General features: G+C 39.7%; 1 long non-coding RNA gene across 1 annotated transcript in view; it reads right to left on the bottom strand.

The window, feature by feature from the left end:
* LOC122234955 overlaps nt 1-20,271 on the bottom strand; it is a 76,199-nt gene extending 55,928 nt beyond the window's left edge. Inside the window, exons 1-3 of the long non-coding RNA XR_006212963.1 lie at nt 20,066-20,271; nt 18,514-18,611; nt 13,996-14,197 (exon numbers count right to left, since the gene is read on the bottom strand). This is a non-coding gene — a long non-coding RNA (uncharacterized LOC122234955). The remainder of the gene's footprint in view (nt 1-13,995; nt 14,198-18,513; nt 18,612-20,065) is intronic.
* Between the last annotated feature and the right edge of the window lie 4,165 nt (nt 20,272-24,436).

Below are 24,436 nucleotides of genomic sequence, written 5' to 3'. Positions count from 1 at the left end.
TAAAAATATAACTACCCTATGTTCCAGCAATTGCACTATTAGGTATTTACTCAAAGGATAAAAAAAATACAGCCTGGAAGGGATGCATGTGTTCCAGTTTTTATAGCAGCATTATCAACACTAGCCAAACTATGGAGAGAGCCCAAATGCCCATGACTGATAAATGGATAAAGAAGATGTGGTATATATATACAATGGAATATTACTCAGCCATCAAAAAGAATGAAATCTTGCCATTTGCAATGACATGGATGGAGCTAGAATGTATTATGCTAAGTGAGATAAATCAATCACAGAAAGACAAATACCGTATGATTTCACTCATATGTGGAATTCAAGAAACAAAACAGACGAACGTATGGGAAGGAGGGAGAGGAGAGAGCGAAACAACCCACAAGAGACTCAATGATAGAGAACTGAGCATTGATGAGGGCAGTGGGTGGGAGATGGGCTAAATGGGTGATGGGTATTAAGGAGGGCACGTGTTGTGATGAGCACTGTATGTTAAGAGATGAAGCACTGAATTCTACTCCTAAAACCAATATTGCACTGTATATTAATTAAAATTTAAATAAAAAAATAAAGTCACAAAACCTTATTAGTCTTTTACTGATTTTCCTGTTTCTCCTCACACTATCAAATTTATTTGTAATAACAAAGGATTTTACCTGTGGGAATAGAGTGATGAGGAAAGCAAAATAAGTTATAAGAAAAAGATAATACAATTTAATTTCTATAAAACATCATATAAAATATAGACAATCTAGTAGGTCTCACAATTTTTCCTGGTTTACATTTTAAAGCCATTTTATTTATTATTTATTTAAAAAATTTTTAAACCTTTATTTATTTTTGAGAGACAGAGAGAGGCAGAGCATGAGTCAGGGAGGGGAAGAGAGAGAGGGAGACACAGAACCTGAAGCAGGCTCCAGGCTCTGAGCTGTCAGCACAGAGCCCGGCGCAGGGCTTGAACCCACAAGCTGTGAGATCATGATCTGAGCCGAAGTCAGACACTTAACCAACTGAGCCACCCAGGCACCCCTTTTAAAGCTATTTTAGATTTTACTTGTGTATAACTCAAATTAACTGAAAATATACTGTTCCTAGAGATAATGAAAAATGAAGAAACATTAAAAAAAGGAAAAAGAAAAAAATACCCGTCTCTTTGAATCTGATTAGCATGGATAATAATTTACCCACTTATTGTCTTAATGAGTAAATGGCAGTGTGAAACTCCCTTTCTCCACAACTTGTTTAGAGTTATGGCCCAAGATCTCTTTTGAAGTAGCTGCAAAGTGGAAACTCCCCAGTTGGCCAAGAGAATGCATAAAAGTGTTGGTGCCTTCATATGCTTGTGAAACTTCCAAAATAGACACTGTCTTATCCAAAGAGCTCACAAGAAGAAAGGAATTTATTTCAGAAGAAAATAAGTTGACAGAAGCAGTATCTGAGAAAGAAAAGTCAAAAAGCAAGGATGTATGAAACAAGAAGAGTCAGCAAGCAGGGGCATAAGTTCAAGTTACTTTGGCTTATCCCATTTTCTTTTGCAAAAATGTGTATTAACTAACTACTGGGCAACTGGTATCTGTTGTGAGCCAAATGTCAGCAACTCACAAGATCCTACTGTGTTAAGATGTAGAACCTTCTCCATTCATCACATCTCTGAGCGAAGGTGCTTTTTCAAATGGACATACCAGGAAGGAGGAAGGTCGGGAACATGGTAGAGGTTCAGATGTCATTTCAGCCATCTGAAATGCTTTTTTCTTCCATACCTTCTAATAGCCCTACATCTCTGCAGACTTTTTGCCTGATTATATATTTCATAACAGCTGGCACTCCGTAGGAAGTCCCTATCAATGCAAATTGAAGCAGGCAAGATGCTCTATTTTATTTATTTATTTACTTATTTACTTATTTATTTATTTATGAGAGTGAGAGAGAGTGAGTGGGGGAGGGGCAGAGAGAGAGGGAGACACAGAATCTGAAGCCAGCTCCAGGCTCTGAGCTGTCAGCACAGAGCCCAATGCGGGGCTCGAATCCATGAACTGTGAGATCATGACCTGAGCCGAAGTCTGACACTTGATCGATGAGCCACCCAGGTGCCCCAATGCTCTATATAAAGGGTACTGTTCACAGTGGGCAAATACTGGGCTTGGTCCTGCTTAGGAAGCTATGATGACCATCCTACTGCTGGCATTGGCAGACTATGGGGAAGCAACAAAAGCTAGAATGATTCAGAACAGGTAACTATCATGATCAGAAGTATGCCATGTAGGGCTATACAGCTTGAGTCTCTCTCCCTGCTTATGCCAGTCCAAGAGGCAAAGCACTTGTGACCCACAAGTCACTGAGAGCAGGTGTCATCATCTCTCAACTAAAGGGATGTTATATGTGCTTGGTGTACATAACCATTGAAGGACAAATCATCTTAAAACTGAATACAATATTTCATAGGTTACTTTAATATCCAGTAGATATTTGCTGAGAATCAATTATCCACCTGGCACTGATGGATTTAAAGGAGCTCAGTAAAGGATAAAAGTAAAGTACATGAGTAAAAGAATCATATGACAAGGCACAACTGAATGTGAAAATCATAAAAGTGAAGTTAAAATGAGAGAAAACCATGTCAAGAACAGTTACATCTTAAAGGCAGTGCTTGATTTCTGGTACTAATCTTCAGTTGAGATCTACCCGTGTATTCATGCACTCAACACACATTCACCAAGCATTTAGTATGAACAGGACACCTTGCCTGGTCTGGGAATGTTATGATAGAGTAAAATTAAATGTACTGGAATTTGTGTTTGCTCCAATCTGGACAAAGTTTAATTTCAAGAGTTTGCTGAACCCTTGAATAATATAGTATGCCTAAGGTGGAATGAGCTATCCTGGAAATATTCCTTAAAAATTCCTTAAAACTTTTCTAGTTGTTGGGCAACAGATAGATTTTAGTAGATATCCATACTTTGTACTCTTTGCTTAAATGGTTGTAATATATTGAGTGACTGATTTTCCCAGCCCTGCTAGCCAGCGATCAATAACAATAACAGGTGACATTTACATTTACTCTTTATGCAAGATACCACACTAGATAATGACCTCTTTTACTTTTCCCAGAAACTCTTTGTGGTAAGAATCATTGTCTTCATTCCTTCATCTAAGCCAAGACGCGGGGAAGTTAAGTAACTTGTACAAATCACACGGTTAGAAAGAGAGAAGGTGGGACACAACCCAGGTCAGCCTAGGTCTTTGGCAGTTGAGACCCCAATCCCCACAGCACTGCTGTGATCCCCAGGATCCTTTCCTATACTTCATCTGCAATTTGTGGATTTGTATTCCCCTGAACTCAATTCCCACACAAATAATACTGACTCAGCCCACTGTTTCTGCCTACCAACAGCACTCTCTTCTGTAAGTTTTAAGTGTGTAGAGTGGGAATCTTAGCTGCAAGGATGATATTTAAAATACTTAATATACGTTATGGCACAGCCATGGGTTAATCATAAGAATGCCTGACCCAAAGACACAAATAATATTTGTTATTTATTGTTATGTTATATATATATATTATATATTTATTATTTATTTAACTGATATGGCCCTCCTGGTGTGAACACCAGCTGAATATCAACTGTGCCTGGCACACTCATACATCGAGATTCCTTTATTCCACTCAGACAAATCTTAACGTGGACAACTCTCTTTGCTTACTTCATAGAACTGTCATAAACTATTATGGCTGTCCTACTCCACACCTCTTTACTATATCTTTACCTTTCACCTTATCTTTAGTGTACGAGATACATTATTTTGGGGCAAAGTGTGTAATACCTTTACTTTACCTTTAAATGTATCCCAGTAGGGATACCCTACTGGGGTGTGTGGGTGGCTCAGTTGATTGAGCATTTGACTCTTGATTTTGGCTCAGATCATGATCTCACAGTTCATGAGATCAACCGCATGTCAGACTCTGAGATGACAGCATGGAGCCTGCTTGGGATTTTCTCTCTCCCTCTCTCTCTGCCCCTCCCCTGCTCACTCTCATCTCTCTCAAAATAAATAAATAAATAAACATAAAAAATGAATTCTAAATGGGCTACCCTACATATTGGTATGCACATGTCACTCCAGAAACATAATAATAGCTGAACTGAAAGTTAACAAGCCTGGACAAAGAGTTCACTAAGTTGCATGAAACAACGGATGTCCAACATTTAAAGCAAAGTTGCAGATTTGAGACCTATACACTATATAACAAAGTAGCAGGAGGACAGCTTTTTTAATACATTAGTTTGTTCATCAGGCCAAAGGACCTTATTCATAATATTGTTAGGAACTGAAATCAGCAAGAGGGAATTTAGATAAAATCATTATATATTATTAGTATACCATACACCTGCCACTATACTGAGAAGTTCTTTAAATCTCGTAACAACTCCATCACACCCATTTTTCAGATGAGAAAACCAAGACACTGGGAGGGAGCAGGACCAGAATTTAAGACCAGGGAGTTTTACTCTAAAGCCCATATTCTTTACCACAGTGATTTACTACTCTCCATCATATAGAGGCTAAGAACTCATAAAATATGTAGTTTAAAAATGGAAACTCTGGTCAGAATTTTTTTTTAATTTCTTTTAACATTTATTTATTTTTGAGACAGAGACAGAGCATGAACGGGGGAGGGGCAGAGAGAGAGGGAGACACAGAATCGGAAGCAGGCTCCAGGCTCTGAGCCATCAGCCCAGAGCCCGACGCAGGGCTCGAACTCATGGACCGCGAGATCGTGACCTGAGCTGAAGTCGGACGCTCAACTGACTAAGCCACCCAGGCGCCCCAGGTCAGAATTTTTAATAGCTCTCCTCACAACAAGCAAAAATTCCTTCTATCTTAAATGAAAGATCTTTAACATCTAGCCCTGGCTATTTGTCCAGCCTCATCTGTGGCCATTCCCCTATCTTGCTCTTTGTGCTATACATATTGTATTAAATAAGCCATGGTTTCTTGTGCCTAATTTTCTTTGTAGGCGTGTTTCCTTCTTTCTGGACTGCCCTCACTTGCCTTATTTCCAACTCTTGCTCTAATCACTATCTCAATGCCATCTACTCCAAGAAGCTCCCCTGACTGCCTCCATCAAGGCATATGTTAGGGTACTTTCTCCTTGCTCCCACTAGGCCTTGGATCTATTGTCTGCATCCAGCATTCACCATGCTACACATTTATTTTCCATTTCTCTGTCTGCCTGTTCAGTATACACTATACTCGTGGTGGGAAAGAATAACCTGTCTTTATGACTTAGTAAACAGTCCATATTTAGAGAATAAATGATTGAATGACCAATTAATTGATCATATCAGTAAGCATTCTCTTTTAGTAGTAAGAGAAAACCCAACTCAAAATGGTCTCAATAATAAAGGAAATATATCAGCTTATATAAAAAGAATATAGCAGAACAATCTTGGTTTACTCCAGGAGCCTGTTGATTAACTAGCTTCTTTCCAGGTTCCTTTTCTTCCTGTGAACTCATGCTAAGGCTGAGCTCCTCAAGTGGCTACAGTATGGCTGTCTGCAGTTTTCAGAGCTTCGTACATATTTTTCTGTGCCCAGGGAAAAAAAAAATCTTTCTTTAACCCATGGAACACTTGCTAGCTTCATGCTGATGGGAATGATCTAGGTTTCTTAGGACAAGGAAAATATCTTGTCCTGGTTAACTTTTTTCTTTTTTAAAAGCTTATTTATTTATTTTGAGAGAGAGGGAGGGAGTGAAGGGAGAGAGGGAGAGGCAGAATCCCAAGTAAGCTCTGCGCTGTTAGCACAGAGACTGACATGGGTCTCACAAAACATGAGACCATGAACTGAGCCAAAATCAAGGGTCGGACACTTAACCAACTGAGCTACCCAGGTGCCCCTGTCATGGTTAACTTAAATCTGGTTAAGTGCTTATTTTTAACCGAAGTATTGTCCCAAGAGGGGTAGGATTAGCTTATGCACTTAAGACTCACCCTTAGGACTGGTGGTGAGTCCATTCTACCTCAACCCTATGGTTCCTATACAAAAAGGAAGGTGTGGAGTAAATGCTGCGGGGCAAAGTCCATGACATGTATGAATGTATGAATGGATTTTTCCACTGAACAGTCACATGTGCTTGTTTCCATCAGTGTAGTAGCATGACATTCTTCTGCAAACATTTCAAAATTGTCCTGTAAGACAGGCAACCTTCTGATGTCAAAATGTGATTTCTTACCATGATACTATCAGTTTCTCTGTAGTTTAGTAAGCTACAGCAATTGTCCATCATCTCTGTTTCTACTGGCAAAATATCTCAAACCTGAAGTCTTAGCATCTGACCTGAGGATTCCTCCCCAAATCAGAAGAGATCCAAATTTCCCAAGGGGTGTCTGGGACAGAAAGGAAGTTGTTATTAATCAAATGACTCACATGCTGAATCACAAAACAAGAACCATTTGGGGAAAGGTCGCCCTTCTTGGCTATAACTGCTGAGTGTGTTTCCAGTTAAGTAGATATCCTGAGGCCCTTTTAGGAAAAAGCCAACACTGGCCAACATTATCACAGTAGCATCAATGGCTGGATGATAATGGCCCACAATCCAAGGATACCTCCACCTTTCTTAGTTTTGTGTTCTCTGGGAAATCTCAGTCTGAGATGGGAATTTCCCATGTGCCAGGAACTCAGATTGTCAATGGAAGTTTCAAGGAAAGGCCAGCAATTCTCTACAGGAATGGCATTTAGAACACCCCTCCCAGAAACTGGACAGCCAATTATATAATTTTCTTTCTTCTTCTTAATAATTCACACATGAATTTTTACCATCCTAAAGATGGATATTTGTGCCATGATTTAAATATTCTGATGTTTAGAGTGATAAAAGAAATTTTAGGTCACTAAAAGGTAAAACTTGTGAGATTAAGCAAAAATTAAAGACTGAATGTTGAATATTTTTATTTTTTATCCAGGTTTGTCATTCTATGATACAATGGGTATTCAATATTTTTCCATTTTAAACAAATCCATTAAGGATCCTCAAAATGCTTCACTCATTTAATTATTCCATCCATCCATCCATCCATCCATCCATCCATTCCTATAGGTTTTCATTTAGTGAACACAAATTTATTTAGTGCCACGTGCCACATACCAACATATACACCAATGGTGCTTCTGTGATCCCCGTGAGTTGGTTCCTGACCTCAAGAACCAAGTCTAAAGCCCTGCTTCTCCTCCTAGTCATTCCATGGGAATGACTTCATTTTATATGAGAAGAGGGCCTGGTGGAGAGGAGAGGTCTAACTATGAGTTAGGCATCTCTGTTATTGCCACAGCAACCTTATTTTGCCCTTGGATCAGGTCCAGTTCTGTGAGGATAAAAGTGCCCTTGCCCATAAGCATCACAGGTGCAGAGTCATCTCCACTAATACTTGTATCCAGAGGAGTGCATAATACCTAGTAGGTACACAGTAAATAATGGACACAACCACAGAGGTCAAGGCATAGGTAATAAGGAAACTTGCTACTGGTAGCACAGCCCCATTCTCTGCCTAGTTTACATCCTTGGCTATGGCTCTTCCTAATGACTTAGAGCTGTGTCTCCTACAAAGTGGACTGTCTTTATACAAGCTTGGCTGTGGCCTTAATTGTTACCCTTAATTCTATCACAAACTTCATTGAGAAGAATATGCTTTAGTAAGTCAAATTATTTTAACTATTTTCCAACCACCCCAAACATTTACCTTTGAGCCCCAAAGAATGAATCTAATGGCTCTTTTTCAATTCTTCTTTTCCCCAAATTAAATTGGCTTTCTCCACGCTTAATCATTGTGAATGTCTACTAGCCTGATACAGACTCAAGAGTTATCCACATTTGAAGATTCAGCTGCACTTGGAAGGGGGAGCAAGCTAGGGAAAAAGGGGAGGGGGAAAAAAAGAGGTTTTCTCTCCACAGAGCAGGGACCTTTACAATGCACCACAGTGTGTGAACAGAGCTACGTGCTGTGATACCATTTAGCAATAATGGATGGCTTGTGCTGCCCAGACTTAACAGGCCAGTGAGCAACATCAGGCTGCAGATGGAGTGCTCGGAGACTGCCATGCATTAAAAAAGGATGAAAAATAAAATTGTCTATGGCTATTGTCGACATATTTACCCCTTGTTTAGGGGTTCCCATGGCAACAAAGAGCTGTGACCCGCTAGTGGAGGTGGGAAATCTGCACAGTAGGAGGGCCAACTACTTGCCCAGGAAGTGAATGCTATCTGTGTGCAACCACCCCCTCTAGTGACGACTTGGTGAATGGCAGGCCTTTTTATAGTTTTCCTTTGGCATCATGCTCTCCCTGCCATATGTTATGGCTCTTAACTTTAAAAGCATATTATTGTTCCATTAAATTAGCATGACTTATTTCTGAGGAGACTTCTAAAAGTCCATTGTTTTGAGTCTTTTCATTCTTGTTTTCCAAGGTTTCGTTTTGTTTCTGTATTTTAAACTAGATCTAGGAAATATTCAGGTTGCCAGCTAGAGCCAAACTCTTCTCCATAACCTTACCTATGTTTTCTATGTTTGGGAAACCAGATAAAGATGAAAAACAACCTACATGGATCTCTCTGAGGCTGGTGGAGTGGCTGGAATATAGTTATAATCTTATGGGTATCTCAGGCATACTTTTGCTTCTCCACTGTGTGGGACTCCCCACAGCCTCCCTTTCTCCAGCTGTTACCTATGACCATATCAATGCTAAGAACTCAGATCCAGACCAGCCAGAAGCTTACTATGCTTCAGGGGCAGAAATATCTACCCAAAATGTGCACACTGAAGAAGCATAGTAAGGTTAAACAATCTCCATCATCACTCTCAAACTTCTCAAGAGCCTTGCAGATTCCATGGGAAGACCATACCCTTTCAAGAATTTGAAAACTCGGGTCCTACCTCCTCATTTTCTCACTCCTCTGGAAGTTTATAGCCATTTATCTTCACTTCTATTCTTTCTCTGAGTATCATTAACTGCCTTGTGCTATTAATACCATTTATATACGAATTTGTCAAAATGTTTGTAACTCCAAATATAAGTTCCTTGGGGTCAAAGACCTTGTTTTGAATGTCTGAATTCTTCATTTAGTTTTCATTATCCGGTTAATTTTTTTTTCCACATGCAAGTTGGTAAGGTAATATTTGCAAAGACAGACATTAACCAATGGGGAATACATGTACTGGGTGTGATTCAGATTTCTGGAAGATCAGTCCAGGAAGACATAATACACTGAGACACGCAGGAGACTGAGTAAGAAAGAAGGGAACTGTGATTCCTAGATATATCATGAAAGAATTCACTACATTGTAGATTCCTACTACAGTCCTATGATGTAGATGTAGTTTTCCCAGATAGGAAATGTAAGCCTCAGAAAGGTTAAGTAACAAGTTGGATGACACAATATTACCAATTGATGCTAACAGATTTCAAATAAATGTCTTTATATTACATTTGATTGACTTTAAAAAAGAAATCCTCAAACTTTCACTTAAAAGAAGCCACTTTGGATATTTCTGGTCTTTCGGATCCTCGGGGAAGAAAAGGGATTTTTACAGAGCAAGATACTAATGCCTGAGAAGGGATAATGGTTGCCATATTTCCTTCTCTGGTGGAAGTCAACCCTAAAAAGTAGCACAGGAAAAGACAGCAGTAAATATTCAGGCAAGATTTGAATATCAACTGGTAGTCCCAGGTCCACGTTTTATGGAATCTTGGTCAAGAACAGAGTTCTCATTAGATGTCTCCCCAAACACAAGTATCATGAGCTTTTCCTCCAAAAGAAGAAATTGGTATCAAAATACTTGAGAGGTTCTGCATGTGAAGATTCAGAATGGACTTGGAGAAGTTCTGTAACTTAATAATCAAGGAAAAATTAAAAACTGTTTAACTTTGCAAAACCTCATGTTTCCTAAGCACAAATGATCATAGCTCCTGTGTATTTCGTTACTACATTACCAAGCCAAATATGTGGAGCTAAATTTCACTGATGTGAACACTGATCTTGAGGCAAGTACATAGAATTTCAAGGCAAGCAAGGAACAGCTTAAGAATCTGGGCTCAGGAGTTATGGACCTACAACAAGAAAATCCTAAGAAGGAAATTAGATAGGGTAAGCACTAGATTGGATATATTTAAATCATTCATACAGGGACCTGGTTTTGCTTCATTAAGTATAATGAGTAAAGGTAGAAGTTAAAGCATCAGTTGGTTTTGTTGACTATTTTTATTAGTCAGTTTTAAGTGAGTGAAGCATTTTAGCTCTATTTGTTTTCAAAGAGTACATTTCAAAAAATTCAGCTTTGGTAATCCCCTCAGTACTTTAATTCAGTAAAGTTTCCATCATGGGACCATTCTTGTTTCTTCATCTTTCTCCTTCCTCTTCCTCTTCTTAATCTTCTCCCCACTCCCACCCCCAACCGCACAATTTAGGTCTGTTTTATGTCTAGAAGAACGGGCTTAATTTTTCTCAATGCTAATTAAAGTAAAATTCACTACTCCTTCCATTCTCTGTATATTTTTCATTGTCTTTTTATTTCCTGAAAGATTTCCCGTTGTGATGGTGCTAAGAACTTGGACAAATTTTTTGTGAGATTAAAAAAAGACCTGAATTCTATCTCCCATAATTACAAGATAGAAGACCCTGAGAAAGTGACTTAATATCTTTTAATTCCATTTCCTTTTTCTGTTAAATGGACTTAATAGTGCCTACCTTATAAGTAAAGTTTTTGAAATACATTATGTACATTTTAATATTTATCTTATATGTATATAAAATGTAAAGTTCCAAGCATAGTCCCTGGCATAGTTAGTAAGTGCCTAATTCTTCCCTCAGAACATAAGAAGACTGTTAAGCACACTAAATTCTTTTGCTATTTGTTTATAACCACTTACTCAAGTAAGTTTAAGAAAATGGAAGCTCTATTTGATGATTCAGGGGACTTCAAGGAACTCAAAAAGAATTATGGCCCAGCTCAATGTAAATAAAAGATAGTTATCAGGCAGCTACTTTGTCTGTCTCTATGTCTCATGATTTCAGCTCAGATTCCCAGCAGAATATGTTGCATAAAGTACTCATTCCTTTAGTTCACTTCCCTTCTTTGACTGAAGTCTACTGAGATTCACCAAGACATAAGCCAAGGTTGTTATCTATGCAAAGTGTTATCACTGGGGCATCTGTGTGGCTTAGTCCATTAAGCATCTGATTCTTGGCTTCAGCTCAGGTCATGATCTCCTGGTTCATGGGTTCGAGCCCCGGGTCAGACTCTGCGCTGGTAGTGGGGAGCCTGCTTGGGATTCTCTCTCTCTTCCTCTGCCCTCTCCCCTACTTGTGCTCTTTCTCTTTCTCTCTCCTTCTCTCTCTACCCTTCCCCCACTCACGTGCTCTCTTTCAAAAGTAAATAAATTAAAAAATTTTTTTTTCAAAATAATACAACAAAATGTCACCATTTTATCCCAGTTCACTATGATAAACCAATAAACTAGAGCAATAATTTTTGTGGATTTTACCTGAGATTTCAGTCTATAAGTGGAAGGGAAAATCATGGGCTGTAGGTAAATATCTCCTTTGGCAGATACAAACGGTTAATTCCAAAGAAGAAACAGATATTTCATATCATCTTTCATTCTTCAAGAAAATTTAAAGTTCTCTCCACTCTTTTTAAAAACTCTGGGGATTTTCTTTTTATTTACATGGGGGATTGCCAGTATTTAGAGATCTGAATAGAGTGCCTCTGTAACAAAAATAACAATCACAATATCTGGAGACATGTGACTTTTGTCTATCGTTAATGAAGGTTATCAGGTTGAAGAATATCAGTGGGGCAATCAGAAGAAAAGAAGCGTAGTATAAGATGAATTGATTACTATCAATCAATAAACCTTCTTTCCTTCTTAAGCTCTTCATCCCATGACCCCCCACCATGCTTTCTTGTCATGGTCCACAAAGCATATTTAACAAGGACATGGATGCAGTGATCCAGTTAACTTAGCCAAAGTCCCCTATTCTTACATTTTAATCCTTGCTCAGCCATTCTATTTCCAGGTGACCTCTGGCATTTTTGGAAAGGGGATTATAGTGCTGCTGTATTAAAGAACTGCTAATTCCTCTTTTAAAAGAAGTTTGAAACCAGGAGGAAGATAAATACTTGGCTGTAATAGGCTTGATTCTAATTTTTCTTCCACAGATTGACATCTGGTAACAACCTGAATTAAGAGTATAATTAGAGAAATGTAAAAATATTATGCCAGGTTTTGTTTCAGCTCTTTACCTCCTAACTCAACACTTACTGAACATCTACTATATGTGAAGGCACTATTTTAAGCTTTAGCAATAAAAAGATCGGTTTACATCTCCAAGCTGTCAACTTATTTAAGGTCTGTGAAAGGCCTCAGACAGCAAACCAACGATGGCAATTGATGTAGGAGACCATATACATAAAACTGTCAAGAAATAGAACTTACAGAAAGGATTTGGGGCAAGGAGGGAGGGTAGAGACAATAGCAAGAAGAAGAACCAAGATTTAGAAAACAAATAAGAATTTGCCAGAAAAAGGTATTGGAGCCAAAGCAGTGGGTGGGAAGTAAGGGTGCCTTTAGGTCTTCCAGAGCAGAAAAGAACACATTTAAAGAAACTGCCAAGGAAGAAAGGCAGGGAACGTACTTGGCAGAGTGGCAGGTTGTGAATGAATAAAAACAGAGGCAGGGGATAGATCACAAAGGGCCTTATAAGTTACTTTTTAGAGGATGAACTTAGATCAAAAGCCAGTTGAAAGAAAGGAGTCAGAGGGGATGTTAGCATCAAATATTTCCGAGAGTATAAGAAGAGGGGAGAGGAGTATGAGACAGAAAGAGAACATCAATTTTTAAGACTAGGAGAATGAAGGAGTTTTGAAATTTTGAAAATGAAGGAGTTGAAAATTTTCTTGCATGACAGCCTCTATCTGTGAAAAGTTGAAAATTTTCTTACATGAGAGCCTCTGTCTGTGAAAGTCTCTTCTATGGGAATGACTCTTAGCTGAAAGTATTCCTATACTTCTATTTCTTTCAAGTGATGGTGCTTTTTAAAATTTATACAATGTTTCATTGGTAAGTAAGTTCTCAGCCAATTGTCTCCAGGGAGTCTATCCCTTCTGTAGAAAAAATTATGGATCTCTTATTGGTTGATCTGCTCTGGAACAGTGAAGTTGATAATTATTTTATGAAATAAGATTGATAGGTTGAAAAATCTGGCAAAAAAAATCAAAGATGCTTTGTTCTCTCCATCATTTTCCTACTTTGAAAAATGTGGAGTTCAGATCTAAGAATCTAGGGTTTTAAATTACTATACTCAATGATCTAGTGTGGCTAATGGGAGATGATACGGGAAGAAAGGCCATTCCTGGTGTTTAGAGTTAGTCACATCTTTCTTCAGAGGCTGACAGAAGAAACGAGAATCCCCAAAGACTTGCCATTTTACCGGTAAGCCTTTCTGTCTAACCCTCAGACATGCAATCCTGAGGGTTATCCATGTTTGGATAACCAAAATCCATGCTGTTTCAAGGTGGTATTTCAGGTGCATGCATTCATTATTGGTCAAGTTCCCCTGCTCTAGGAGCACCTCAGGTATGTGACTGATTCCTCGTCCCCATTTCCTGCTGAAAAAGGAGAGAGACTCTATTTCCAGGTAATTTCAACTGATTCCATTTTTAATTTCAACTACCAGCTGATTAACTATCATCCTTTCTCAAAAAATAGAATTTGGGATTCTGACATTGGTCCAACTTGTAGAACAATTTGTTCTACATTTTTAAAAAAAAATGTGTAATTAGGGACTGCAGTTAACGTGAGAGAGAACTGTATAAAGATAGTACATCCATAAATAAAGGAGCACTTTTATTTATGAACATGCACGTTAAATACTATGATTTAAACTAAGTCCTCTGTATTAGCATACAAGGGTAACCAAATACTGACCTTATCTTCTTTTCCTGGAGACTTGTTTTTGCGTGCATGATTGAAGTGTGGTTTCCACCATAATTGTTCACATTCCAGACCAAGGTAAGAGGCAAACAAATTTGAAGTGGACAGCAAACGATTTCCTTTTAAGTACATGATGTTGAAGCTGTAGTCATCTCCCCCACTTACTGGTGAGAATGAAGGACACGACCACACCCAGCTGCAAGGGAGTTTGGGAAATGTACCTTATCCATGCTTTTGCTTTCTGTGGCTTCAGCTACCCCCCCCCCCCCCAGTCAATGGTGGTCCGAAAGCACATTGTCCTCCTTCCATCAAGTCATCAGAAGGTCAGTAGTGGCCTAACGCTAAGTCACAGTGCCTACATCATTTGCCTCACTTCATCTCATCGTGTAGGCATTGTATCACCTCACATCGTCACAAGCAGAAGAATGAGTACAGGACAGTAAGATACTTAGAGAGAGAGAGAGACCACATTCACATAACTTTTATTACAGTATATCGCTATAATTATTCTGTTAGGAGTTATTATTTATTAATCTCTTGCTGTGCCTAATTCATAAATTAAACTATCATAGGTATGTATGTCTAGAAAAAAACATAATATACATAGGGCTCAGTGTTGTCTGTGGTCTCAGGCATCCACTGAGGTCTTAGAACATATCTTCTGTGGATAAGGTGGTGGCTGGGGGCAGAGGGAGGACAACTGCAGTCTTCAGGCAGTATAACACATACTCTATTAAAGTCTCTAACTACGGAAGAGCAGAATATATTTGCCAGGGGGAGGCTCCTAGACATTTTTACAACATGGAAGACAATCTGATGTTTAAAAAATAGGAGTAAAAGGGAATATCTGGAAGGATGGCATTTGGATCAAAAGAATTACGCTGGGAACACACGGACTCTGTTCAAAAAACAAGTGAAGTATATGATTGGAGCAAAGAGATCACAGGCAAAAATTGTCAAGGAAGTTTGGAGAGGAACAGACTCTTCTCTGAGGACACGGATCATGAGTCTTGCTCATTATTTTATCCCCAGGATGCAGCCATGTATCTGGCACCAAGTAAGTGTGCGTTCAATACGGTATTTTTAAATCGAATCTACCCATGGCAAAGAGATGCAGGAATACTAGGATAACCGTGCCAGCCACTAGGCACATGTGATGGAGGCAGAACAAAGCACACCTTGCTGCTCTGAGCCTACAGTCTAGCCAGGGGCGAGTAGAGCGTAAGCAAATGACAATATAAACAAATTCATAATTACAAACTCTGTGAACAGTGCCATGAAGTTAAAATAGAGGGGAACATGAGGAGTGCAAAAGGTCCCTGGTCTAGTTGGGAGAATAGGAGAGTCTTCCTTAGGAGAGGAGACTTTGAGCTGAAATGCAAAGTGGGATGATGACAGAACCACGGGAGGGAAGTGCAGAAGAAAAGGCATTGGCTGGAGTCTGGAAAAGCAGTCCAGCATTTCCTACAGCTTGTGGAATGGGGATTTTTAGTTTCTTTATTTATGTCCTTGTTTTCTGCTCTTCCAAACTGTAAAGTAAGTACAATGACGACGCATAGTAGTGTGAAAATTAATTACGAGGAAATCTCACTTAAAATGGAGTCAGAAAGTCAGCAGGGGGAGCTCTCACACCCTACCACTTGGTTGCAGACCCAACAGGAAGAGACCTACCTTGTAACCAGCCACTGACTTACCACCCCAGCAGGAGGAAGAAAGATTTTCCTCCTCGCCCAGCAACAGTCCAGCTAGTGAAAGCCAGTCACAACTAAGCCAATGAGAGGCCAGTATACTGTGAACTGCCAGTTTACATCAATGGACTTTTTTGCTTATAACAGTCTTTCCAACATCCCCCTTCCCTCTATAAAAGAGCATTCCTCTCCTTTTCTTCCCTAGACTCGCCTAGGGTTCTGCCATAGCTTGCTCTTCTTGGATTGTAACTCCCTGTTTCCTAATAAACTCATTTCTTTTGCTGATAAAATAACTGGTAGTTTTATTTTTAAGGTTAACAGTAGGTACTTAAGAATGACAGTTTTATTGCATTAATTCTAAGGACATTGTCAATTATATCACACAATGGCTTCTTTGCATAGACCTCGATGAGAAATTTCTCTGAGTCTTCAGATCTCAGTGTCAAGGTCAGACGCGTTTCCTTTTGGCAACTAGGATTTTTTTTTTTCTTTTTAACTTACAGACTCTATAAATGGGGTCAACTTCATGTGACTGAGGCCCTATCCTCAAAAGTTCCCTTGCTTGGATTTTAATGCTTTTCACTGTTTTGAAATTTTGAAGAATTTTATTTTTAAATTTATATTTTGTACATGAAGTAGCTTGGGACAATGCAGCATGCACTAAGCTTGAAGCTTTAGCTCACGTGCAGCACCCCCCCCCCAATGTATTCCTGCCTCCCTGAGATAGGTTCTTGACTTCCCATTGCTTTGCCTTGAGCCCAGCTGACCTCCCCTTCCTAGGCCCACCCAGATACTGCTGTTGCACCCTGCTCCTTTGCACCCCAGGCACTGCCTGGCCTCTCTCTCCCAGGCCGGTGAGCACTATGCACCCAGGGAGGGTTTGTGCAGAAGCCTGGGCCATGGAGAAGGAAGGGGTCAGATGATGTAGACCCTGTGGTGTCTCAGGGTGGGACACGGCAGTGGTGGTCTCTACTGTGATGCTTGGTTCATGTGCTTGGTGGGGCAAACCTCTGGCTCACACCCTGTCTGGGTCCTGATCACACCCTAGCAAAGGATTTTCAGTCCTCCGGGGGATGCCTATTCTTGGGGAGTGGGGGCAGCAGGCTGTGGGAAGAGCAGACTGTTTTTCTTGCCCGCAAAGAGGGCATAGTATATAGGTCTTATGGCTGCAGGAAGGAGGACTCAGCAGCAGGTGGGCAAGTAAGCCAAGTGGGGGTCAGTTGAGGGGTGGGAAACACTCCCAGGGCCTGTTGAGTCTGGTCCACCAGCCAGTATTCCCATGCCCGAGGGAGCGAGCCATTAAATAACAAATAAAAAACACCATGACAGGTCTAGAGTGAGAGCGTGGAAGAAAGGAAAAAGTTTCATGTTTTATTACATTTAATGGCATTTTTCCTGCTTTTTGAATAAGGGGGCCCCACATTTTCATTTTGCACTGGAGCCAGCAAATTATGTAGCTGGCCCTGCCTATAAATCACATACTAAATCATATTTTACTCATTACAATGGCTGCTAGGAAAATCAGAACAAAACTTACAACCAACTTTAGCACAATATCAAAAAATTTATGGTATACATTTTGAATAGTGAAATAATCTTCGACCTGTCATTTTTTCCTATTTTCTTTGATTTTATTTTTCTTTATCTCTTCATGTACCCAAAGGGAAGAGATCTGATTTTTCACTTATCTTTGAAAATCTTAATCCTTTTTATGCATTCATCTAGGGTAAAAATAATCATTATTTAAATAGCAAGCTAATCGGGTGCTTGGGTGGCTTAGTCGGGTAAACGTCCAACTCTTAATTGTGGCTCAGGTTCCTGGGATCAAGCCGCGCATTGGGATCTGTACTGACAGCATGGGGCCTGCATGGGATTCTTTCTCTCCCTCTCTCTCTTTCTGCCCTTCCCCTGCTTGCTCTCTCTCTCTCTCTCTCAAAATAAATAAATGAACTTTAAAAGGATCTTTTAAAATAAACGAATAACAAGCTAATTGCACACTCTTACAGAACTCAATAAAAGTTTGTTCGATAGGACCTGTGACCACTTCCTTCACATAGGAATTTACCATCATTGTAGCTGGTACTATTTTCATGCGTCCCTCTCGTCACTTTCATCAGACTTGTGAGATATCAACCTTCCTCACATACTACAACATTGAATTATGATGCCATGAATAGAAAATGTGAAGTTCCACCTTTTATCCCAGCATTTCACAGAGCACATGGTTAAGAGAGGTCACCTTATAAATATTGACTCTTACTTTATATATGTAAAAATGGTGGATAAGATACTCTGTCTTTTTAAAAAAATGTATAAGCCTAGTCACTGCTCACTATGATGACTGGTTTTTGATCTCACCCCCCAACATTTGGACTGCTCACTAGAATAATCCATCAATCAGTAATTTTTTCCTGATCAGCTATGGTATGCAGCTACTAGGTATGGGGAAACTGATGAACAAGGCAGAAGTTACCCCTAGCTGCAAGAGATTTCAGCCCTAGCTGAAAAGACAGTAAACAGTGTCATCACATATCATGATATGTTATTAAGGAAATAAACAGGATTATACATTACAGGTAAAAGTTGGGAGGAGTCTGGGACCTTCATTTCATAGAGTGATTTGAGAAGGCCTCTCTGAAAAAAGTGATATTTAAGCCAGAGCTTTAAGGAATCTAGGAGGAGCTAATCATTCAACATGCTAGGAGCATGCAGGTAGAAGAGAAAAAGGAGTAGGAAAAGAGCTGTAAGTATGGCTGAGGCATAGCAAGAAAAGCTGAGAACTGTCCATGATACCCTTGGAGAGTCAGCCAGAAGTTGCCCTTACCTTCTTCCTGCTCTGCCCTCACTCCATCATTAAGGTCATTAAGTAGCTCCCTCTGGTGGTCGCCACACGCAAACATCGTCACAGGACAAATCTGCAACCTATGGGAAGAAACATTTCCAAAGACACCAAGGAACAATGTTAACTAGGTGGGTAGGGAGAAAGCCAGCCACGAAGAAGTACATGCTTAAATAGGTAGTGGTCTCCACCTGGCCCAAGAGGGAGCAAAAGGACAAGGCAAAATCAATTAATGCTGACAAGGGACCCAAAGTATAGATCCAGCTGCTTCTTGATTATCCGAGTAATTACTGCAGTTGATGTTAGCCTTTGACAAACCACAGCTTGATTCCAGTCTGCGACAAGACTTTAAGGTCAAAAGTTGAATTTCTAACTTCTCTATCGGAAATTTCTGAGAAAGGAGGGGACCAGAATAGTTGTGTCTAAAGTACTCTTAGTCAAACTTATGAGATGCAAATTTACCAGACTCTATCGGCCAGCCCCTAGGTCCCCTGCTAAGGGATCCCTCTGCCTGATAGCCCTAAGTAGGTTCTAGATAATTCTAGGCAATTATAAACAATCTTTAACACTCCATGCAAGGGACAGTTATGGCTATTAAAAGTGATAATTATTTTAAAAGGTGTTCTGAAACTCCACACCCGAACAAAACTTTAGGTGTATGACGATAATGATGGCAATGATGATGACAATGGTTGTATAATTCTGCTCCTTTATCCTAGTGGTGGTTTCCTAGAAAAAGCAAACCTGAGTTTTACTGGCAGAAATGATGCGCAGTAGGTGGTTAGCTTTGTGATTGAACCAACATCATCACATCCTTGCTTTAATGTAACCCTATTAAGTAGAAGAAAACCATGTGAGATGGTTTTCCTTTAGTTGGAGGGCAGGGGGTGGTGGAATAAGGCTCCCTGAATGCCCTTTTTAACTCCAGGAACTCAAACCACTCCAGGATTCAAGGGTCTCAAGAACCCAGCCATAGTTTGACATTAAGCAAAGTTTTGAATGATTCTGAGGGGAGGAAAGGAGAGAGGAGGGATATATTTTGGGGTCAGATAAATCAAAGCACATTTGGCCAGACACTGCCCCCCTTCATTTCCAAGCACATGTGAATTTCCAGGGAAATTGAATCCATGTGTTCCTGATTCATTTACATTTAACTCTTCAAAATGCTTTGTAAGCCCTCCAAGAAGCCTTCAGTGTATCAAGCCAGGATGCTGGGCTTTGTTAGCTATGCAGGCACCTAACATGCTGAATGAATGGGACTAGGTTTTAAAGACAGAGCTAAGGAAGGTCAAACGGTTTGCAAATTTGACTCAACAAATTCCCCTTAATTTCTGGTTCCCAACTACCCGACTTCTGCAACATGGGCACAGAAATAAACATTCCCCTCTGTGGCACCCATCAAGCTGAGAGCTGCTGGCTTGGACACCCACTTTTACACAAACCTAAGCCTCTTTGATGGTCAGACACAGATGAGTTGACATTTGATAGGAGCCTTGTGCCTCCCAGTGTTAGTTTTCTTTTCCCCTGCTCTACTCACTTCCTTTTCTGAAGTGGGAAGGCTGCTGCTGCCACCCCTGAATCCTTGATAAGAATTGACGAGACCCAGGGGAGTGTGGGAAGAGTCTGTGACTTCAGCAGCTTGGCCGAAGTTCCGCGGAGACTTTCTGATCTTCCTCCACATGCTGAAAATCCCTAGAAGTCCTTTGACAGAGAGGAGGTTCAGAAGGGCAGTCTTCCTGTCCTCATTTCTATTGGAAAAAAATCATAAAAATAAAAGAAAAAAATGATGGTAGCCACCAGATTACATCCTCAAAAAAAGCAGACATAATAAAAATGTTGCTCTCTTTGAGCGGCGGAGGAAAGAGAGATCAGTCACTTACCCCTCCCCACACATCTGAAATGCAGTCATAAGTAGACACACCCAATCTAGATTGCACAAAGGTTTTGGCAAAATCCTACGCTGCCTCCTTTATGTGATAATAGCTCAGACGCCTAACTCACAAACAAGGCAGGTTTCTACAAAAGAAATTGCCAGAGCTCACATGCGAGTATCATTTTCAAGGTATCTCCTCCTACCTTTCACTTGTGTTGTTTCCCCATCTTCAGTAAGTTCTGCTGTATACACGCTGAGAGTGTCTAGCCTCAGTCCAACAAAATCTTTGTTAATAGGTTAAACCCTGTTATAAGCTTGCAGAGCAATTTGCCATTTGCTTGTGTGATTACGTCAATAATCCCCGCTGGTGTTTTGTCTTATCTTGGCAGCACTTGCTCCTGCCACCATATACATGTTCAAAAATATTTACTGAAAGGACTCACCGAGGCTTCATGTATGCCAGTCAGGGTACACTAAATTCCCTTTGGTGCTCACAGTAACTGTTGGGGGTGTAAGCTCTTAGGATCCCCATTTTTATAGATGATGAAATGGAAATTTAGAAACATACACATGACCATAAGAGGTCAGAGAGTTAATAAGAGATAGAATTAGGATTCAAGGGTAGGTTTGTCACAGTCTAGTAACCTCTGGTCTTGTAAGACCCATTCAAGCTAGGCTTAGTGAATATGGACTTCACTCTCAATAAATGAATTTCAATTCACACCACAAAAGGAAGTCCCTAAGATCTGTGAAAGCTGCCTCACTAATTGGCAGAAAAATACCTTTTGGTCCTCTTTGTCTGGCACATATTCTGTGAATTCCCCTCCGGAGCCAGCCCACATCATTTACTTACTTTTTTGAGTGTACCAATATAGGTTACTTAATGCATATACTCATCACCTGCATGCCTATAGTTTGTCTAAATTTTGATCCAAGATTCTAAACTCTGAAAGCTGAACATACACAATGACTATAAAATTTGAGAGCCCTAAACAGCTGATAACTTTCTTATCTTTGATTTTAGCTTGCTTTTTCTCTGCCTTGTGAAATAGCTCCTTGAGACCCACAGCCTTGCGAGGTTCCCTTCAACATGTTCATTGTCCGCTAGTTTAGGTAAGAGCAGTGAAGTGATTTGGAAGCAAATCCGGGACTTCAAGACACCTAAGAAATTTTGTAATCCTCAGTAAACATTCCAATTTGAAGCATTTCTTCATTTTGAAGCTTATTTATTTATTTTTGAGAGAGAGAGAGAGAGAGCATGAGCCGGAGAGGGGCAGAGAGAGAAGAGAGAATCCCTGACGAGGGGCTCCATCTCATGAACCATAAGATCATGACCTGAGCTGAGGTCAAGAAGTCGGACACTTAACTGACTGCGCCACCCAGGCGTCCGCTAATTTGAAGCATTTCAACCTCAAGTTAGCCAAGTATATGCTTCTGTGTGCGTTGTGTGTGTAAAATTGGTTCTGCAAACTGTAAAGCACTGTGCAAATGTTAGTTGCGGTTAAGGAGAAAAGAATCACACTGCTGGTGAAGTCTGCCACATGACTTCTGCTTTTATTGCTTTGGGTCTGTCTACTCATTCTTCGGGATTCTGAGCTTTACAGAAAACACCAGAATGGTTCTTTTCCTGAAACCCATTAGGAGTACAGACAGGACCACCTTCAGGCAACACTTTAAAAACTCAGTGAAGAATTACAATCCGTAAAGGGATTTAAGAACACCATGGCGTGATCGACCTGACAAGATAAGTTTTGAAGCAGAGAATTAGATTTGAAAACATCTCTGAAGCTTTTCCAACAAAGATTGTTATCTCTCAGTGGAGGCATTTCACAATCGAGTGCAAAAAATATTAATGTTCTGAACTGTTCTATAGCAGTGCTTCTCAAATTTTAATGTGTTTCATGAATCACCAGAAGATCTTGTTAAAATCCAGATTCCACTATATGAGGTCCAAGCTGGGGCCTAAGACTCTGCATTTGATCAAGATTTCTATTTCCGGAGATGATATTGGCACATGGGCCACAGTTTGAACAGTAAGGTTCTGGAGAATGGTGCAGTATCGCTTTTAGACGTGAGAATTAGGAACCAGACTCAGAGTTTAGACTGTGTGGCTTGGGGTTCTACCTCGGCCACTCACTATGTGATCTTGGTCAAAGATGTTTACTTCTCTTTGTCTTCTCCACATATGAGAATGAAGAAAATATTAGTACTTACTTCATAGGCTGTTGGGGTCAATTATATAACATATTTTTGCAACCATGCAGTTGGCATCATACCTTACACATAGTAAACATGGAGTAAATCTAAGCTAATTATTACTACTCTCAATTGTGTCCACAGAGAATGCTGCCTTTTGATACAATCCCTTCTTCAATATTCAAAAGAAAAGTATATTTTCTCATCTAAAATACAAAACTCATGACAATATTTAAAATAGTTTTTAAGTTTATGTATTTATTTTGAGAGAGATAGAGCGAGCAGGGGAGGAGCAGAGAGAGAGAGGGAGAGAGAGAATCCCAAGCAGGATTCTGCGCTGAGAGCACAGAGCCCAATGCAGGGTTCAAACTCACTAACTGTGAGATTATGAGCTGAGCCAAACCAAGAGTTGGACGCTTAATCGAAGAAGCCACCAGGGGCCCCAACAATTTTTTTTCCAAATAAAAACAGAACATGTGAAAAGATTTTTAAAGTTCCTTGTGGGAAAAATACAGTCAAGTGACAAGCTATGTTTAGTAGGCACATTTATGATAGCCTTTAATGCCTGAGCGTTCTCCAAAGTCTATTTGTGTATTTGTAGTCACTTCTTTATGATCAGTATTCCTTATTCAATCCCATATTCAAATGGAGGTCATTGTGTTCAAAGTCTCAATGGAAATTCTCACCAAAGTAACGCACGAGCTGTATTTGTGATCACATCGTGATCTGCTAGCCGAAATCAATCACAAGAGCCTCTCTCACTTTATTGTACTCTATTCTGACTGGGTGTTTTCTTCTATTACTCAAACAGTGGGAGAGGAGGATCATGCTTTGTTACTGTTCTATCGATTTACTCCCAAATGGAAACAGTCCTTTTGCCTACTTATCGACATTTATTTCAAAGAGAGAGAGAGAGAGAGAGAGAGAGAGCCAGAACAGACATGCTCTTAGCCCTCAGGACTAATGCTTTTTAAAGTACTTGCTATGTCCCATGGACTATTTATTCATTTAACATATATTCATGTGTTAACCCATTTCACCCCACAATCCGCCAAGGAAGGACTATTTTTACCCCCATTTCAGAGAAGGGAAAACTGAGCGTCCAGGGTTAGGTAATTTTGCCCAAAGCCTGCCAGCATGAATAGAGAGGACTACAACACAGAGATGGGATTCAGTCTCAGCAGTCTAGATCCAAAGCTCTCATACTTGATCATTATTAGATCAGGTTACCACGTTGCCTAAATCCAGGGCTGGGCCTAAGGTTTGCTGAGTGAGGCACTTACTTCAGAAGCACAATTTAAGGGGACACAAAAAACTCAATAATCAAGACAAATCATATGTTAATGTGATTTTTTAATAAAAAATAATTTTAAAAATCATGATTAATAAACATTATATATATGTATATCATATATATATATATATATATATAATTTATTTATTTCGAGAAAGAGCATGAGTGAGGGAGAGGGTTTAAATTTTACCTTTTGAGGATCTGAGGAAGGAGTTAACCTTTTAAATGGTTTACACTTTTAAATTAATATGTACCTAATCATTTATCCAATGTAACAAAGGAGAATTATCTGGCAAACAGTGACCAGCCCAGGTATGCTAAAAAGTTTGAGGCAGTGCTGATCTGTGCCCACCTATAGTTCTGTGGGAGTTTTTTGAGTAAACTTGGGATTGAATTCTCTCACATATACCTTTCAAATCTATGATAATTCTGAGTAACTATTTAAATTAGGAGTAGAAGGAAAATGATTCATTTTTACAGGAATAAAATAGATAAAAAGCTGTATTTGATTATGAGATATCTTTGTGTTCTTAAAAAAAAAATAG

The sequence above is a fragment of the Panthera tigris genome, chromosome F2, assembly GCF_018350195.1.
Source record: "Panthera tigris isolate Pti1 chromosome F2, P.tigris_Pti1_mat1.1, whole genome shotgun sequence".
Classification (NCBI taxonomy): Eukaryota; Metazoa; Chordata; class Mammalia; order Carnivora; family Felidae; genus Panthera; species Panthera tigris.
Note: the sequence above shows the minus strand (reverse complement) of the source record. Positions and strands in the feature narration are given on the sequence as shown.